Source organism: Lissotriton vulgaris, chromosome 5 (assembly GCF_964263255.1).
Source record: "Lissotriton vulgaris chromosome 5, aLisVul1.2, whole genome shotgun sequence".
NCBI lineage: Eukaryota > Metazoa > Chordata > Amphibia > Caudata > Salamandridae > Lissotriton > Lissotriton vulgaris.
This window is the reverse complement of record NC_141693.1, coordinates 1,219,358,206-1,219,375,498: the sequence shown is the minus strand read 5'-3', so window position 1 is coordinate 1,219,375,498 and position 17,293 is coordinate 1,219,358,206.

The following is a 17,293-nucleotide window of genomic DNA, read 5'->3' as shown; positions in this document are numbered from 1 at the left end:
GTTAAAAGCCTGACATGCATGCTTCGTCCTTTTGAGTTCTTCACGCGTGCAGTCAGCAAGGAGGACTGTAATTTGGGAAAAGCTATCCCATTGTTGTACATGCTGGAGCACCAACTGAAGGAGGTGTGTTCTGTGTTTCAAAAAGATGAAAAAAACCAAGACCCTTTTGTTCTGGCGGAGAAATTATTAGAGCGCCTACAAGGTGATGAACGTCTTAAAATGATCCACTCAAACCAGCATTACATTTGTGCTGCTATTCTGGATCCACGCTACAAAAAGGCGCTGGCAGGCCAAGCATTCTTTCCTTTTGCTGATGAAGATGTTACAAAGTACAAACAGTGGCTAGCCTCCTCAGCCAAGAGGTTTGAAAGAGAACGGCAGAAAATTGAAAAAAAAGGCAGTACATCAGCATCAGCAGGCCATCCCCAGTCACAACAATCCACTTCTGCACCTGTGGCTGCGGCACAAGTGACCTCTCAGACGTTAAAGACACCGGCAACCGGATCATCTGCACCAACAGACAAAACAGTAACATTGGAGGCTGATGAGGATTGGCTAGCTCGGCTTGGGTTTGGTTCTCAAAAGGTCACAGCAACAGCTAAGCAAAGTGGAGGAACCTTGGAGGAGCACCTTGAGTCGATGGTGAAGGACTATCTGAATGACTCAACAGAGGTCTATGTTAATGCTGACCCATTGGCGTATTGGCATGGGAAAAAAGAATTGTGGCCACAGCTCTCCAACCTGGCTTTAAACTACTTGTCTTGCCCACTCGCAAGCGTGTCTTCTGAACGTGTTTTCTGTGCTGCTGGTGGCATTTTAACTTCCAAACGGAGCCGCCTCTCGCCCAAAAATGTGGAGAGGTTAACAATGATCAAGATGAATCAGCACCTCATACCACCAGATTACAGAGTACGAGAAAGCACGCCGGATGAAGACGAGGTGGACAGCAACATAGATGAGGGAATTTCTTCTCTGTCAGGTGACACTGACTGAGCTCACCCTGCCTGAATTTGCAGAGTATGATGACGAAGCCTTATTCTTATTCGTGGACCATGACACCGAGCCCTGAAAATGAGACAATGAATCAATAACTTTCTCTTTCGTCCTTATTCACTTTTATTCCTGTGTGTCTGTCTTTCTTTGTTGTGTACAGTTAATATAATTCAAACTTTAATCACCTAATCACAAAAACAAGCCCATCAGCAGAACTGTCTTCACTTGTTTGCTTATTGATTTGAAGGTGCCGCAGTCTGCATTCCTCAGGTTCACAAGTTCAGAAGAACATGCTCCTCTATCCTCCTCCTCCAGACTCCTATTTCCATCAAAGCAGAGGGCTGGTTTACGCCCAATGAAGAAAGACTCAGCACTTGTGGGGGTGTTCTACTTCTTTGCGGGTGAGTTGACGGCTCTGGGGCCATTGCTGGGTAGCTCTAATACCGGATAAAAGTGGTTTGGACCAAATCCGAGGCGGAAATTTTTTGGTGTTTTTGCTGACTTGCTTGCCTTTGAGGTGCTCTTTGGGGGGGTTCCGGCTGTTTGTGGGTGAGTTTCGGGGTCTGGGAGCACTGCTGGGACACTCTAATCTTGATTGCATTTGCTTTTTAGGAAATCCGTGGTGGTAAACTGGAGTTATGGCCTAGCTACACAACGCGTTTGGACCGAAGGCCGAGAAATATTGTAAGTATGAGATTTTGCTTTTGGGCTGTTTGGGGGTGTTGTGCTTTTTGGCGGGTGGGTTGGCGGGTCTTGGGGCATTCCTGGGAAGGTCTAATACCGGATAGAAGTGGTTGGGACAAAGTCCACGCTGATTTTTTTGTTGCTATTTCTGACATTTTGCTCAATGTAGCATTTTTGGGGGCCTGTTTGGGGGGCTTCCTGGTGTTTGTGGGTGGGTTTCGGGGTCTGGGAGCACTGCTGGGACACTCTAATCTTGATTGCATTTGCTTTTCAGGAAATCCGTGGTGGTAAACCGGAGTTATGGCCTAGCTACACAGCGCGTTTGGACCGAAGGCCGAGAAATATTGTAAGTATGAGATTTTGCTTTTGGGCTGTTCGGGGGTGTTGTGCTTTTTGGCGGGTGGGTTGGCGGGTCTTGGGGCATTCCTGGGAAGGTCTAATACCGGATAGAAGTGGTTGGGACAAAATCCATAAGGAAAAGCCTTTTGGCACTTTTTGTACCTTAGGGTTCGTTAGGGTTAGCCCTGGCAGCAGGATTGCATGTGTTTTGGGGTGTTCTAGATTTTTGCAACTGAGTTCTGGGGTCTTAGAGCACTCGTGAGAATGTGTAATTTTGGTTGCAAGTCATTTGAAGAAAATCCCTGGTAGGAAAGGGGGAGAAAGCCTCTGCCACTATTCTTAACTTAGGGCTCGTTAGGGTTAGCAGTATTTATATTGCATGTGTTTGGGTGGGGGGGTTTTCGAGTCTTGGAGCGATGCTGGCTATGGATACTTTTGCTTGCTTGCAAGTGGCTTGAATACAATCCACGGTGGGTAAGGGGGTATTTTGGCCTACTTTTACTTTCGAAGTACGTTTTGTCACCAGTTTTCTGCTAGGCCTCGTTTTTTGAGATCTGATTGGGGGTCTTCTACATTTTTGCAACTGGCTTTAGTAAGGGTCTGGGTGGAAGCACTGCTGGTAAGATCTAATTTTGCTCTAAAACACAGTTTACAGTACACCTAGCTTGAGGGGAAAGATCCGCTAAATTAATTCGCCCATACTTATTTATCCTTGAAAAGGTGACTCAGACAGAGTACGCACTTTCAAAAATGTTGTACTGTCTATTAGGAAAATCAAAGTGTGACTTTTTGCACTACAAAGCGTACATACCTTATATTTATTTATCAGTGCTGTTTTTCGTTCAATAATTACAGGCCGGGTTTCAGTCTGCAATGGGGAAAAAAGGATGGAGTCAGGCTTCACATTAGCGAGCCGCAATTCAGCATCCGCCAGGCAGGCAGTTTACAGGGTGTCTTCTGGTCACCAACATTGATGGACGAAGCGTCAGCTGGAATGGAGGGGTGCCGCTAATAAGAGGAATTGTTTGCTGCATGCAACTTACTTACCAAATGTAACAGGATAACTACAACAATACAGATACAGTATCCATTATTTTATTCAATGAGTGTGTGACTGCATTTCTTGGATCTCTCTCTGCTTCTAAATTTATCCCTACAGCCATTCTATATGTTTTACCTCGGCTATTTTTTTAACCTAATTTAATGTTGCCCTGTACTGTCGCATTCTGGCATTCACGGTTGTCGAAAGTACTACTTACTTTTCTGTAACAATGCATTCCGTAGTGCATGCACTTCCTTTATGTCACATAAAAGATTTATGGTTAGCTTTGTAACTAAAAATTTCTTTATGTTCAATTATTGTTTGTCCATGCTGTGCTTTTTTATTTTCTCTCAACAAAACCTACCCAAAAAGAAACCCCCATTCCTATCCATTTTACAAACCCTAACCCTCTTCCCCCGGGTTGTGTGGTTTTGCTTGATGTGTGACTAACTGACATCAATAATTCCACACACTTGCTGGGGAGGATAAGGTCATAGCAACAGGCTGGTGAAGGAATCCGAGGATATATTCTAGACTTACTCAGCTTAAGTACTATTTCTTGTAGTATTACCCAATGTCAAAGAACCAAGTACAAGTTATACTATAAATACTTTACCATTTGTTAGGCTACATTGTGGCACTGTTGTAGTCTAGTGTACTGTCACCTGCTATATTCTCTATCATACCGTTGTAATGCTGCAGTAAGGACAAACCAGGTTTCATTTTCTTTTTTTCCATAGCCATGCATCTGCCACTGTGTCACACCACTAGTACCACCACAAGGAGGAGGAAATTTCAGCCGCCCTGGATTGCAACCTTAATCGCCATTTCCCGTGGAGCCAGCCCTGGGCCTAGCCCTACTTTCAAACAGAAATTACCGGTAAGATAAGCGTTGGGTTGGAGGTAGTATAATGGAGTATTAGGAGAGACGAGAGATTGACGGTAGTACTACTAAAGTCCTAGGACTATTCAGGAAAACAAACTTACTGTTAAACCCCCACCCACCAGACTCAAAAGCAGTAAAAAACAGGTTTGGTCAGATAAAGTTTCAAAAAGTATATTTTTATAGCCCTAACAAAATAATCTCCCGCAAGACCCTCCCTAACCCCAACGATTGTCCTTCAAAAGTCCCCAAAAACCCAACTCCCAATTCCCACCCCCACAAAAGTCTCTAAAAAAGGGGCAAAGGACACTATGGCAGGGTGCTGTTGACTTTAGCAGCCAGGGCATCATGCTCCTTGCGGAGGGTGGCATGTTCGAAGCGGAGGCCCTCCACCAAGTTCTTATAGTTCAGGACCTACTGCTCCAGGTAGGACAGTCTGAGGGATAAGCGGCGCCGGAGTGCCTTGCAAATCCTGTGGGGGGCAGCTGCTGTCTTTGCTGCTCGGCGGTGGCGTTTGGCTTTGGTAGCCCGGCTCCGTACCGCTGGAGCACTGCGCTGGCTGGCAGCCCGCACGGAGGAGGATGCAGCTGTCCCAGTGGACGTTGTTGTATTACCAGACTGCGTCTCCTCTTCCTCCAGGGCCACCAGCCGCCGATATTCAGCGACAGTGGCATCCAGCCTCTGTTGCCGGGCCATTCGAGCCAGCTCCTTCCTCCTTGATGGTTTCTTGGATTTGGAAGGAGCAACTACATGAAGAAAGAAAGACATAGTCTGTAACCAATGCTCCTTAAGATTAACCCAAAATGATTGAGCAGAAAGTTGTCACAGTACAAGTAGCAAATTGAAAGCACAGTATATAACTATTGAGGACAGTATCTATGTAACCTCCGACTTCTTCATCCTTGCTCTAACATTAGTGGGAGTTTAAGGAACAAATTCTACGAGCACTATGGACTTCCATTACAGTAGACTATGACAGTACACCAGTCTTATTCTTCTTCTTCTCTCTTGTTCAGGAAAATTGGTACGTTATCTTATGCAAGCCGGCATAATGCCAGCGCAGATAACTTGCACCCAAGAAAAACAGACGCACACCATGGTGAGTGAGACAGACTCGCGTTACTGTACCGGTCCAGTACATGCAGGTGGTGAAGCTCTTACTTTTCTATTACGGGTGGCACTGAGAATACTCTGTTAAAAGGGCTACTGCTTAATTAATTTAGCTTTCACCCTACAGTGCAAATGAGTATTAGAAAAGGAAAATGAAGAAGCTAAATAATCTGATTATCTATCACTTCACATGGGATGTATTTGATGACATATGGGATGACTTTAGGTGCTTTGCTTATTATTGAGTGAACAGTGATACACCCACACATGAATGACGTACTACTACTTAACTAAAGTTATTAAGAGAGATAGGGAGTGTCCACCGTAATAACCGGATATATGTTGTGCTAGCAGTTGCAATACAAACTACTGTTACTATTCATGGTAGTATTTGGACAAATTTACAACTTCTTTTCCTTGCCTTTCCTACACTAGAACGGACGTGCGGGTGCGGTGTTACATGCTCTTCAAAGTAACACTTAGTTCATCCAGTGACCGTCTACTCTCTCTAGATACACATATGCTATCTAAGAGTCAGATAGTACCATGAATGATCCAGGCATCCATCCATTCAAAGTATATGCACACATACAGTTTCTGTTTCACCCACCCAGGCTGTTCTCCTCCTTCCACCCATCCTTGCTTCATCATTCACCCAGCCATGCACCATACCATATTCTTTCCTTCCCAGCCACCTCGGAGACCAAGCAAACACATATCATTCTTCTTTGCCAGTCATCATTACATTTCTCGTCCTTCCACACTTACTCACACCCTTCTTTCGCTTTTCGTTCATCCCATCCATCAAGTTCATCTCAGATCTGATTGGGATTCTTCTCGCCAAAAACTTCACAGCTAAGTCGAAGTACATTTAGAGGAGGGAGGCTACTACCTGGTTTATTTATAATACACCCGTGCAGAAAGCACACTCTGCAGTCTTCAATCTCAATAAGTAAGGAATATATAGCTTACCTCAGCCCGCCACCACCGTGTCATCCCCCACAGATTTGTCCGGCACTTCCACCGCCTCCTCCCCAGAGTTGTCCTCGTCCAATGCCACCGTCACCTCCGCGCTGGCCCCGCCTCCAGATGTTCCACCTACAAAGTACATTTAATAATGTTAGAATACACCACTCACTACTATATAATATTTGGTCTAGGAGGAAGAAAGAAATGTGAAAAAAACAGTATACAATGTAATAATTTGTGACTGTCTACTATAAAGTAAAAATGTCCCTTTTTCCAGGGAAGGCTGTTGTCTTGCTGCACTTTTTGGCACAACTGATGAATGCTTGCTTTTTATTTTTAACACAAACCACTTTTTCTCCTAACAGACAGAAGCTTGACTTCTAAGAACACGAGCAGGATCAAGTTCAAACCAGGTGAGAGCTCGGCTCGACCACAAGAAATGTGTCCAATTAATCGTCAGCACTAAGCACTTTTCCATTTTCAGTTAAACGTTTACTTTTATGACAAACTTGATTTTAATAAATGTGTTTACTTTCAATAAAGCTTTTAAACTTAAATAGACTCTGTGGTTTTTGGTCCTCTAGACTAGAGTGGATGAGCTAAAGGTTTTGCAATTTTTGCAAGCATGAGTCCGTGCCTCTGACATCATTGGGGAATAATCATAATCATCGGTGACTTTGGGAGCTAAATGACTCTGCCACACTATCTAGTCAGTAAGGAGATTGGGGGTTCAACTACAAAGTCTGTTATCACTGAGGTATGTGGAAAGTCTAACAGCACCTATTATAATTGATAAGCTAAGCAATTCATTATTTAGTGTCCATAGTTCTGTTTGTGTAGATTTGTCCCTGCAACAGTAGTAGAATGGGTTGTCCTCCTATCCAAACCAAAAGTAAAGTAGTATCTTATTCTTTCTTGGTGGTCATTCACCTTTTTATTGTTGGCAATTGTCAAAGCATAAACATTTAGAAGACTTGAAAAGACATTAAGGACAATCCCAGAGGACTGCACTCTGTGCATAGAGCTATTGCTGACTAGAATGGGAGTCCAATGGAATTGCCAAATGTGCAATCTTAGTTAGCTACACAGACAGACTAATAAGAATAATCTAGTAATACCACAAGGAGTCATAGTCGAGGCAGGATAAGAATTTAGATCCAGTCTACAAGAATATCAAAGACGATTTAGAAAAAATCGAATGAGGAACGCTGGGAAAAAATAAGTACTCTACATTAAAATTAAAACTTACTGGGGCCAGCAAAGGAGCCCTCGCCTGCCCGATCCTGGCCTGCATCCTCAACAGCACCCTCCTCCTCCTCATCCTGTGTCCTCCTCTTGCCCCTGGGGAAAGCTGATGTACAACATGAAAGAAAGAAAAACAGAAAACATGGATGATATTTGTCAACCAAATCAAACATTTCAAAAGAACTAACAAAATATTTTGGCGAAATAGCAAATAGACAACTATTCAACGGGATATATTATTGACCAATCTCATGTGGTCTACTACGTTATTAGTATTGCTTGATTTGCGGACCGTCGAATTGTAAACTTCTTATGTAACTCACTACACAAAGTACTAAAAAGGTTTGCCTAGGATTGGCAGGCAGCAGTCCGCAGCACGCGAAGTGACAGCCAAAGTCCACCGTGATTGCAGATCAGCGACAACACTAAAGTTTCCTACTACATTAACCAGTCATTAAAATACTCAAACTATCAATCCACCACCACTATTTCTTCTTATCGCCATGTGAACAAAGGAAGGACTGGACTTGAGTCTGTAGGGGCTGATTTAGATGCACAGAAGATTTTCAAATATAATATACCTACAATGTAATGAGCAGCATTATTGCTCTTGGTAAAAAAAAAAATTGCAATATAATAACACAGCAGGAGAAAACAGAGTAGTAAAGAAATAGCTACTACTACTACTCACCAAGCCCGGGGATCTCGAGGCCAAGCAGGTCGAGCAGATCTCGTTCACGGGTCAGGACATCCGTCCAGCGGTGGATGGCCTGGCTGTAGGTGCGCCGGACCCGAGAGTGGTGGTACATGGCCCGGCACACCTTATCCCACCGCTTCCAGCGATCCCGCATCCTGTACCCGCCTCCGATCTTGCCACCTGCCATTATGGTCCTGGGGAGGTGGCGCTGTACATAGAACACTAGTGCGCCCACCTCCTCCGGGCTGAAAATCTCCCGGGGTGCGACTGTCTCCCCCCTCAAACGCCCGCACGGGAGCCGGGCTCGGGGTGCGGGACCCTCCCCCTTCTCAGGATGCTTCCCGGCTCCCTTCACCATGGTCTGGGCAGAAAGGAATAAAGAAAATAGAATAGGGAAGAGAAGAAAAGAAAAGAGTTTAAAGAAGTAGTTTAAAATTAACAAAAAGTAGCAGTAAACACAAAAATATAGGGCTAGAAAAATAGAGGGGTAGATAATAAGTAAAATAGATTAAAAAAAACTTCAAACAAGCAAAGGATGGCACAGATTTAGAGAGGATACAAGAAGCATGCCCAGAACCATAGCAATGAATGAGAAACAAGATGGCCGCGCCCGTTCACGACCGCGCGGGTAAGTTTGCGCGAGATGTTCCTCGCGAACACTCGCGAAATTGTACTTGCGAGCCGCACACTTTGCGAGATTACACTTTGCGCCCGGAAATGGAAATACGTCATGCAAACAAGATGGCCGCGCCCTTGAACGACCGCGAGGGTAACTTCGCGCCTTGCGCTACAAGCGGCTCGCGAAAACGCACAAAACCTTGCGAACTAACACGCCGCAAAAAAAGACATTGCATATTCGCACGAATTTGCGGCTTCCGAATCCGATCTTGCGCGTGTTCGCGCCCCGCGAATCCCGCGAAATTGCAGAAAAACGAGTTTTGCAAAACTGAAAGCAATCGGCAGGTGCAAGAGTTCAAACTAATCATTAGTAACATTTCACTGTAGTGCTTCCTGACTGGGGCCCCTCCACAGTTCAGTTGCTAGTTGCAACAATTTTATGACCCTGCTCTGACCCTCACAGCAGGCTCATAGAATAGCTAGAAGTAGGCCACAAAGGTCCTCGAAAAAAAAATTGCACTGCAATAGAAAGCAAATTACTGATAAGGAAGCAGGTGCCAGACCTGGAATTTTAAAACAGTGACACATTAATAAACTAACCCCAAATTAATTCATGTCAGTTGAAGCAGGGCAGGTGTGCTTGCTTTTCCCCCCCATCTTCTACAGTGATGATGAACCAGAGGGTGGCATTGATGTAAGAGAGGGTGGCATGGGTGAAAGAGAGGGTGGCAGTGGTGAAACAGAGGGTGCTGGGAGGCTGTGATGATGAACCAGACGTAGAAACAACATAGTCGCGACCGTTGCGAGCCGACAAGTAAGTTCGCAATTGCGAACTAGTACCAAATCCTTGCGAACTGGCAGAAACCCTTGCGAACACAAAAAAAAATCAGAAAATTCGCGAGAATTCGCGGATTTTGCGGATTGCGAGTTCGCAAATTCAGAAAATGTGCGAACGCCAGATTCGCAAAATTCGCCCATGCTTAATCATTAGTCACAGATTCGCATAGAGCACTGATTAAAGGGCTTCACTGATTATTTCTTATTATATTAATGGATTTAATTAAATGATACACCTTCTTCCTATGTTTTGCTGTGTCAATCAAAATTCCAAACAAATTTGAGCGGGAGAAGCATTACAGGGCAGACAAAAGACCTGTTTGTATGTTTTGATTTGTAATCTATCCAATGTTTTGGAGTCCCTACCATGCATCACTGTATTTGCGTAAGTTAGAGATGGAAACAATTTTGCTTTGATAACAGAGAGCAATGGTTGATAAGAGGGGCTGTTTAGTTTTTTTGCAATAAACTGAATGAATGTATTAGAGCATTAGGTTTCCTAACTATATACTGTTGGTGTGCATGAAAGTTAAAATTGTTATCAAAATTAAAACCAAAATATTTGTAAGTACTGACTTTTTCAATGATTACATTTTCCAGCTTGATCTTTAGTGAGGCATGGGGATTATTCCCAATAAGCATGGATTTTGTCTTGGCAATGTTAATTTCCAATTTATTGAGTTTTGTATATGCCACAGTTTCTTTAATTAATCTTTAAAGTCCAATTTCTGTGTGACTCAGCAGCACAATATCATCGGCATATGATAGATGGGATACTGTTAGTGGGCCTAAATTTGGAGCATGGGAAATGACTTGATCCAGGTGGGCGGATAAATCCGCCGTAAAGAAGTTAAACACATAAACACATTGTTTGCTAGCACATACCCTTGAGTAAGACCCCTTGCGGTTGGTATTTTCCTCGATATTTTGGTTCCATCCCCTACCTCTATATATAGCGATTCAATACACATTTTCTTGAATACCCCACCATCTTAATTTAGCCCATAGAAGTGGTTGATCCACCCGATCAAAAGCTGCTTTCATTTCTATAGAGCAGCTTTGTTTTATCTCCTTCCTTAAAGCTAGGGTTTATTATCCATCCCCTCCAGCTATCTGGAATCATGCCTGTGTTTTCCACCTCTTTAAACAATACCATTATCGGGTTGGCCCAGTATTTTGGGTCCAATTTAAATATTGCCTGTGGGATGCCATTTGGACCTGGGGCGCTGTCACTTCTTCCTGATTTGATCACATTTTCACCTCTTGTGAGCATACACAATGTAATTTCTGAAGCGCGTATAAACTCAAAATGCGGCAATGTTTTGGTCCTGGTTATTAGTTCAGTCTCAATAGCTTTGTTAGTTTTACTTACTTGTAGCTGGTCTTCATCAATAAAGAGTTTTGTCAGATAAACTACCCAATCTTGTTCCGTAACATTTGATGATACAGTTACTTTGTTTACCTTATTTAAACCATTTGTTGTTTTCCAAAAAGCTTTGGTATTTGATTGTTTGCAATTGTAGAGCAGCTTTGCCCAGAACTCATCTGTCATTTTTCTTTTGTCTTGCCAGACATGTTTCTTAAATCCCTTCTTCAATTGTTTTAGCTTATCCCTTGCGTCTGCTTGGTTACATTATTTTTTTACCTTCCTTATTTCTCTTCTCAGTTCTTTTTCCAACTCTTTAATTTTCTGTAATGATGGATGAGTGTAGCTTTTGGTCCATCCCAATATTAAATTTGATTTATGGTTTGTCATTTCAGTCACAAATTTGCTCCAGGCGTTTAATACTGTAGAAGATAATGCTATACTATCCTCCAAGATTGTTTTAGCTTTGCCTGCAAGTTCTGGAAGTCGATGAGATGACCAATTCAATAGTTTATGGCTAGTTACTGCACTTCCCTTGTCAATTGTTAGAACAGACTGATATCTGTCCGGATCTATATTTATAGCTATATGTTCGATTGAGTGATCAATGTCCATTGTACACTTAATTTTGAACATACTTAGTTGCTGTATTAGTGGCAGGGAAACAATAGTATAGTCAATTACGGACCCAGACGTCGGTGCATAATATGTTACATTTGGAGGATTATCGTCTGTTGTTCTCCCATTAATTACTCTCAAACCAAAATATTCCAGAGTGGTGACCAGTTCCTTGCCTACTTTATTGGGTTTTCTCCAAGGATGGGCTGTTTGATGGTTTACCAACCAAGTTTCATTTTCTACTGCTAACTGGTCATCATCATCCGGTGTGTGAATAAGATGGGTATTAAAATCACATGTAATCACTATTTCCCAATTTGGGGTATTATATCTTACTTCGAATATTTCGTGTATTAACTTTTTGAATTTTATTGATTTGTCTTTGGCGTTTGGATGGGTGTAAATGTTGAAAAAGATTGGTGAGGATATCCAATGATCACTACGGAAATTGAGTCTGATTATCTGTACAATTATAGAAGTCGTCGACATCTGTTCTGATTCAACCTTGAGGTTGTCTGATATATAGACTGTCAGGCCCAGGGGCGCTTGCGGTCTAGGGCCCGCCCCATTTGGCCTTCGGCCATGTCCCAAACGTTTATGTGGAAAGACTCATGGGTCTTCCCCTGCTGGACATTGGTGGTTGCTTTGTTATAGGGCTAGGGCAGGCTAAACTTTGGAAATGTATTTTGCCCTAAAAATTCCATTGATTCCCTATGGTCCGCGAGATGAGTGAGGTTTGGCAGGGTACGCGAGATGAGTGAGGTTTGGCAGGGTACGCGAGATGCATGCACTTTGGCAACCGCGTACCGCGAGATGTGTGCAATTTGGCATGCTGTCGCATTTCAACGCAGCAAGCAGGGGAAATTACGCGGGTGTGGTTACGTTGATGTACGTGACCACACCCAAGGATCTGTGATCACTATTCTGGAGATTTCTGAGAAGGAGGTTGATTCCAGGCAGGCTCTGTGTTTTGGTATGCTGTTTAACCCTTTGATGCAGATTCGTGTGTGCCGCGCTGGAGCAGACCTTTCCGGAGGAGCTTCTTGAGTTAGTAACTTCTCCGGCAGTCTTTGAGAAGGTGGTTTTGGACCGGATTTCTTCGAGGAATTTCTTCCTTTGGGGTCCAGAGTTTGCAGATGAACCTATAATTAAGAGTAGGTCGAACTCTTTAATTATGAAGGCGATTTAATGCACAAAAAGGTTTTTTTTTGTATTTACAGAATCTAAAGAGCAAGAAAGATTTAAACGCTGTTTCAGTTTTTTATATCATGTTATTTAAGGAATTAGAAATCTTCAATGTTTTTGGTATGAAGTAAACCCAACATAATATTTTGAATAGAAAGTTATTGTTTTAGCACAGAAACAAGATAAATCTCTTGCTTATGTTTTCTACATGTAACTTGATTATGAAGCTATAACAAGACAAAATTAAAGTGTTTTGCAATACACAGTTTCGTGCTATATGAACAAGTTTAAAGGTTTTGATACTATCTAACAGTGAACAATTTACAGAAGATAATGTAAATCGTGCTATTTTTTCTGAGAGAGTTTTATCAGAAAAGTACAGATGTTTTATGTGCAAAGAAATATCAAGCATTTGGAGAATAATTAGTATAAAAGGTCAAATTGCAAGAGGTTTAATTGCGATATTATTCCACAGAATTTTGTGAAGTGAATCTAGTTTTACATGAAAACTCCATGCTTAGATTGCTGCTTGCATTAAGGAAAATTTACTGAAATATAAGTAAATAGGTATTAGTGTGTGTCTAACTTTTTCCTTTTCAGATCTCCCTCCCAGCTGTTCCCTTCCCAACTCCCCTTTTCCCCCCGCTTGATCACTTCAATATTCTGTGTAATAATTACAATCAGAATTGGAGGTATCGAGAGGTGGGCCCTTATATCATCGCATCAGATTCCGAGGAAGACTTCGTCTGACAGAATAGTGAGCCCACAAATTATTTTCCTCCCGATCTGACTGTGTTGACATAATGGCCACCATGGATGATTTACTTGCGGCAATAGTTAAAATGCAGGCAGATTTAAATGAAACTATGGCTGCTACAGCATTGTTGTCTGATAAAGTAGATAATATTCAGATTTTGAACACTCCCCTTCCTGAGGAGGCGCAAGACACTAGAGCTTCCACAAATATATCAGTAACTGTTCCACCACAAATTCCTCTGGCTGCGCCAGAACGTTTTTCAGGAGACCCTTCTAAGGTTCAAATATTTTTAACACAATTTAACGCATTTCTCTTGTAGACCTGCAGCATTTCCCACCCCTCAATCCAGAATAGCTTTTCTAATTTCTTATCTGTCTGGAGATGCTGTAAATTGGGCAGTCCGCTAGTACTTCAAGATAGCGCTCTATTGTATAACTGGCGGCGCTTTGTAGAAGAATTTGAGAAAGTATTCGACAGACGAACAGTAACTTTGTCTGCAGATCGAGAACTGTTACAATTAAGACAAGGAAATCGAGATCTCATTGCCTACTTGTCACATTTTAATAGATTGGTCGCAGAAACCTCTTGGCCTGAAGAAAAAAGAGCAGCACTTTTCTATCAAGGGTTGAAGGACGATCTGAAAGATGTGTTAGCTCAAATTGACCCACAACCAACAACTTGTTCAGATTTAATTAATCTAACTTTGAGATTGGATCACAGACTATCAGAACGAAGGGGTGATAAAAAAAGAGGAGAGAAACCTAATTGGAAAAGTGAAACTAAACCCAGAACTCAGTTCACACATTCTGAATCTAGCTCTAAACCAATGGAAATTGGAGCCCTTAGACAACCATTGTCAAAAGACGAGAAAGAGAATAGACACAAAAATGGACAGTGTCTCTATTGTGGACGCAAAGGACACTTTGTGAAAGATTGTATGTTGAAACCTAAGAATAAAACTCCAACCACAGGTAAAGTGTCAGTTTTGGAAACAAAAGACTTTGAGTCGGGAAACTAACATGCCCAGGATTGGTAGAAGGGGATATCTTGGGAACCATTGCTTACCCTTCAATAACCTCTTGTGTAAGTAATTACAAAACACATTTTCGATTAGCAGTTCAAATACAACTGATTCACAAAATCTGGCAAATGGAAGTTTTAATTGACTCTGGGGAAACTTTGTCGATTTAAAAACCGCCCAGCAATTGAGTATCATCTGTGAGAAAAAAGACACTCCTGAAATAGTCCAAGCCGTAGATGGAAAAGTTTTGTCCGGAGGTCCAGTCACCATGCAAACCTCAAAGGTAATAATGTGTTGTGAAGACTCAAAAAAGAGATATCATAGAGAGGAGGTTCAATTCGATGTAATCCAAGCACCTCAATACGGCTTTATTTTAGGAATGCCATGGCACTGTCTACATAATCCAATTATTGACTGGCAAAAGAGAGAACTTGTATTCCAATCTGATTTTTGTCAATCATCTTGTATGGGAACTCTCACAAAAACAATCAGTCAAATTGCTACTGCAGAAGAAAAAGAGACAATTCTACGCAAATGTTACAAAATGTTTCAGGAGGTATTCAGTGAAGAGAAAGCAGCAGTCCTTCCTCCTCATCGCAGCTATGATTGCCAAATCGATCTCATGCCGGGTTCATGTGTACTGAACTGTAGGATTTATGCACTCTCTGAAACAGAAAATCAACACTTGAGAGAATACTTGGATCAATATCTTGAAAATGGGTTCATTCGTCCTTCAAAGTCACCAGCCGCCTCCCCTTTGTTTTTTATTCCAAAAGCAAATGGTGAATTAAGAACGTGCATTGACTATAGGGCTTTGAACAAAATCACCATCAAAAACAAATATCCCTTACCATTAATCCCAGTTCTTTTAGATCAAGTAAAAACAGCAGTAATTTACACCAAGCTTGATCTAAGAGGAGCATACCATCTGGTGAGAATCAGACAAGGAGACGAATGGAAAACTGCATTTAAAACTAGATATGGACTGTTCGAATATTTGGTAATGCCGTTTGGTCTTTGTATTGCGCCAGCAGCCTTCCAGTTTTTCCTCAATGATGTTCTACGGGAATTTCTAGATTTATTTGTTATTGTCTATATAGATGATATCTTAATTTATTCCGATTCAGAAGAAAAGCATGAAGGTCATGTCAAACAAGTTTTAAAGGCATTGCAATCACACAATCTGTATTGCAAGTTATCCAAATGCGATTTTCATGTCTTTGAGGTCAAATTTCTTGGAGTACTGCTCACACCAACGGGCATGAAAATGACTGATAGAAAAATAAAGGCAGTAGCAGAATGGCCAATCCCAAAATCTGTTCGAGATGTGCAATGTTTTTTGGGCTTCGCAAACTTCTATCGACGATTTATCGATCCCTTTTCAGCAGTCGTAGCTCCCATAACTCGTCTGTTACGAAAAAAGGTGAAGTTCGAATGGCCTACAGAAGCAAATGAAGCATTCCAAAGTTTGAAAAAAGCTTTTACTGAAGCCCCAATTTTGATGCATCCTGATGTGAATGAACCTTTTATAATCGAAGCGGATGGCTCAGATGTTGCAATTGTGCCATTTTATCTCAGAGACATCACAAAACTGGTCAAATGCATCCTGTCGCTTATATGTCTCGTAAATTGAATGCAGCTGAACAGAATTACATAATTGCAGAGAAAGAGTTGCTTGCAATACTTGAAGCATTCAAGGAATGGAGACATTATATTATGGGAGCAAAATTCACAGTAACAGTGTATACAGATCACAGAAACTTACAATTCATGAGTTCAGCCAGAATGTTAACTCCACGACAAATGAGATGGATGATGTTCTTTGCAGAATATGATTTCATAGTAACCTATCGACCTGGACAAGACAACAAAAAGGCGGATGCTTTATCCAGGAAAGACTCAACATTACATAAGTGTGAAGGAACTCCACAAGCAATAATAGAACCTGACAAAGTGATCTGTTTGTTGAATGCTGATCAGTTCTTAGACAGTATACATGAGAATTTTCCTCCATCACAATGGGAAAAATGGAATAACAAGAAGAAAAAACAAACAATCAAAGAAGGAATACCATTTCATGGAAAACAAGTCTACCTTCCAACCAAGGAATTACATGAGACGGTCTTTAATTGGCTACATTCCCATCCTATGGCAGGACATCCAGGTCCAAAAAAGACTGTAGAAAAGATTCAAAACTTGTTTTGGTGGCCAACTCTCAAAAGGGATGTTTCTTTGATGGCTCAAAACTGTGAAACATGTGCTAGATTTAAAACTGATCATAGCAAACCAAAAGGTTTGTTACAAGTCTTACCAACACCAATCAAACCATGGGAACATGTTTCTTTAGATTTCATCACGAATTTACCCCTAGTGAATCTTCATTCAGTAATTTTGGTAGTAGTGGACAGTTTAACAAAATATGCCCATTTCATTGCTTGTAAAAAATTGCCAACAGCAGGACAATTAGCGCAAATACTACTAACAAACATTGTGCGATTACATGGTTTGCCTTCAGTGTTACTGTCTGATCGAGGGTCTCAGTTTTCATCTAAATTCTGGCAGCAATGGTGTCAAAGTCTACAAATCACATCTAATATGTCTACTAGTTACCATCCCCAAACTGATGGTCAAACTGAACGATTAAATCAGGCATTAAAGCAATACTTAAGATGTTACGTAGAAGACTCCAAGAGATCTTGGTATGATTTGCTTTGGATTGCAGAAATGGCTTATAACACATCACCGCATTCTTCAACTGGGTCATCTCCATTTGAGGCTCTCTATGGCTATTTACCAAACACAATTCCTTTAGTATTGCCCAAACATGTAAGTGATACACCTGCAGTACAGAATGCTATACAACATATGCAAACTGTTCACCAACAAACTCACCAACGTTTACTACAAAGTAAGGAAAAGTACAAACAGC